Below are 3,695 nucleotides of genomic sequence, written 5' to 3'. Positions count from 1 at the left end.
GTGGTACAAGACTATTGTCAGTGCCGGAGAGACGACGTGACTCGTGTACATTTTGAATGACTTCATGCTGGTGTGGATCAAGGACTCCACCGCCGCCTACGCCTCCCACAGCAGCCTGCTCTCTGGTTGGTGTCGGCAGTCTTCACGCTCGTGCAGCCCGTCGTCCACCGCGCCCCGATCGACCCCAAGTGTCACATCGTTCAAATGGACTTTCAGTTCGTGTGCAACAGCGGGGTCGTCGCTATGGGAGACATGCATCGGCTGTACGGGTTGATTGCTATCATCGGGATATGCAACGTCGTCTGTAACGCCGCCTCGCGCCGTCGAAGGAAGCAGTCAGGTCGTCCTGGCCAGACAAGGGCTCGTTGCTGAGTGCCGGCTTCAAAGTCACGCCCAGTGGACGTACAATGGCATCTGTTACGTACATGGACTCGGCCATGTTGAATTGCCCCTTGACCGTTCGTCGACATCGGTACACCAATGTGTGTGTATGTGTTCGACTTCAAGCTGGGCAGTGCTTTGTGATCGAAGGTAGGGATACCGTTCCCCCACATGTCAAGTACTTACTGCCCCGCTCACAGATTGAGTGTACTTCAGTCAAGAAGGGGTCATGACGTTGTGTCGCGACGCCAAGTGCTCTGTTTGAAAGCTGTTAGAAACGAATCCCAATGTGGTTGGGGCAGCAGCGATCGGTAATCGGTACCCGTAGTTGCGACCGAGGGTTACTCGATCAAGCGACGAACTCTTGTGGAAAGGAAACTTGATCACAGACAGGACGTTTGGAGATCGCAATGAACTCGATGCTGGCTTGCCATCATACAACAGTTTTTTTGCTGATTGCCACAAGCGGTATGCAATCGATTTACAACAACCCAACTGTACCAGATCACGGCTGCCAGCCACTACAGCCTGTTACATATTGTACTTGACTTTCGTACATTACCAGTTGCAAGTGGGCTGCACTACTCGGACATGCCAAACCGCGCTGGGACACTAAGGAGCGACCCATTGACCGCTCCTGGTGATCGAGTCATTGCTTGTCTAGTGGATAAAGCGCTGCGAAGAACTCAGTCCTTACATTACAGGAGAGTTAATTCAAAAGCAAGCTACGGTGCTCTGCACTCGGCTCAACTTCCAGACGATCAATTCGCTAAAATTCTACAAGGTCTGGTTCCACAAGTTCCACCGGAAAAAGGCTTTTCCTGCAAGGTTCAGCACGGCAAACCTGGATCCGTCCCTTCCTAGCAGTGTTTAAGGCCGCCAGGACATCATCCGTGCCAGAACGGCAATAGGTAGTCCAATGTTTAGCTTGGGCGTCCCGACTTGATCGAAGTACTTGACAGGCAGGCTGGAATTTGAGGGGCAGTGGGGAAAGTCCGCACTGCATTGATGTTGCCTTTGGGTCGCGGTTGCATGAATGTAGATAGTCTTGTCAACGTCGGTTAAGAAGTAGTTAGTACCTCCGTCCGGAAACATTGCCACAGCAATTTTGTTTATGAAACCTCGCTCCAAAATCCATACTCTAATGTATAGAAAATGGAAACAGACGTCCGGTTTCGATCGAATACCTGTATTATCCGTATCACCGTTCATGAAACACACTTGCAGCGCACGACGGGAAGAAAGTCCATCGAGCATGGAGCAATTGCTTTGATTGCACATGACTTTGGCGTAGACCGCATCTGGAAGCGAGTGTCAGTCAACTTCGACACGCCCATGCTCTGCAGTTGAATTGCGCATAAGAGGGCCGTAAGGTTAAACATGTACTAGTAACTCTTGCTGATCGATTGAGAGTGGTTCCCTGTTCTCGCGCCCGGTTCTTCCACTCGGCGCGTGGGAGGCTGATCAAAGGTTGAAGCTCACAGTGAACAAAAGAAACAGTGCCTTAGCATTAGAATCTACTGACTACTGGCTACTGCCTAGCAGCCAGCCAATGAAGTGTTGTACCTGGGCCTGGTACCGTAGGCGACACCGCAAACACTCTGCGGATGCCCGAACCTCCGCGAGGGCAGCGCACTTCGCGTGGGCGATCCCCACGGGAACACCGCCCTCCTGAAGGGGATGCCCCGTCGCCTTTTCGACACCGGCCAGCATGGCCGACATGAACTTCAACTTCGGGTTGGACTTGGTCCACCGGCGGAAAATCACTGGGATGTCCTCGTACAGCGCGGTCGCTGGCTCCCACGAGGCTTCAGCCTCATCCTGGCCGAGCCACTTGACCTTGACTTCGAAGCGGCCGGCGTTGTCGCGGATCTCCTCCAGGGCCTCCACATGGAACCCGCTGTCTCCAAAGGCGACCTGCTCGATGAGGTCCTCGGCAACGTCGCGCTCGGCTTCCAAGTACAGCTTGAGCAGTCTGGCGTGGTGGAGGCTGACGTCATGTGGGGGCACCAGTTGCTGCATCTCCATGAGGTGGTCTGACTTGAATTGCACCACTCGGTACGGCCCTTTCCAGTGAAGGGACAGCTTGTTCGGGTGTTTGACACTCGGGCCACCAAGACGAAGTCACCCAGGGCCAGGCTTGGCCACTTCACGCCCTGCTTGTTCTCGCGCTTCTTGCGCTTGTTTTCGCGCTTGGTCGCAGCCTATCCACGCAGTCCTTGTGCATCCGCTCGAGGGCGGAGGCCGCCGCCCGCAGATGCCCTTGCTGGCTCTTCGCCAGCCAGTCCACCGTTGCCTGCTCCTTCAACCGCGGGTGGAAGAGAGCATGGAGCGGTGTTCTGGCCGACATATCCAGGAAGGCCGTGATCGGTGGGACTCCGCCCGACAATCAGCCTGCTGATGGTTAAGGGCCGACTGTACCATTGGTACGGTCGCAGCCCATTCGATCGTCCGCAACTTGAGCTCGCTTGGCAGGACCATGCGGAGAACCAGACGGTTGACGACCTCCACTGTCCAGTTCGCCCAGGGGCAGTGAGGCGTGATGAAGTGGTGGTGTGCGCCGAGGGTGCGGCGCAGCTCGTCCATCACTTGGTTCTTGAAATGCGACCCGCAGTCGCTGACCCAGGTGGCCACGACCCCGAACAGGCCGAACCAGTACAGGAGGGGCGCGGCCGTGGCTTGAGCCGTGGCCTCGGCGCCAGGGTAGAGGCGCACGTACTCGCTCATGTCGTCCTTCACGACCAGCAGGTACCGCCAGCCGTTCACTTCGGCTGGCATCTGGAGCCAGTCGAAGTGGATGAGCTCGTTGGGCTTGCTGGAGTACAGGGCCTGGCCCCATGGGCGCGGCTCCACAACGCCATCCACCACCATGCAGTGGAGGCAGGCCTTGACAAAGGTCTCCACGTCCTTGCCAATACCTACCCAGTCACATAGGTCGGTGACGGCTTTCTTGGTTGCTTCCACGCGGCGGTGACCACCCATCCCGGCATGTGCGACGACGCATAGCCGTTGTTGCAGATCGACACAGCCGCTGGGGATCCACGTAGCCCCAGACGGCATCTCAAAGCAGCCCTTCTCCACGGACCAATTGACCACCGACTTGACTTCCATGTCAGCGGTCTCCTTGTGGTCAAGACAATCCCGCTGGGCGCGGACAATCTCGTCCAGGGCGGGCCACTGAAAGTCGGTGGGCCGCAACGGCGACACCAGCTGGGCTAGCCGGTGCACGCGAGCCCGGTTGGCGCCGCTGTTCGCGGTGTCCCACCGGCTCAAGAGGTCCCCCAGACGTTGTCTTTGCCCGTGATTGGCTCGAT

The sequence above is a fragment of the Aphanomyces invadans genome, assembly GCF_000520115.1.
Source record: "Aphanomyces invadans strain NJM9701 unplaced genomic scaffold supercont1.40, whole genome shotgun sequence".
Lineage (NCBI taxonomy): Eukaryota > Oomycota > Saprolegniomycetes > Saprolegniales > Verrucalvaceae > Aphanomyces > Aphanomyces invadans.
This window is presented reverse-complemented; position numbering follows the sequence as displayed.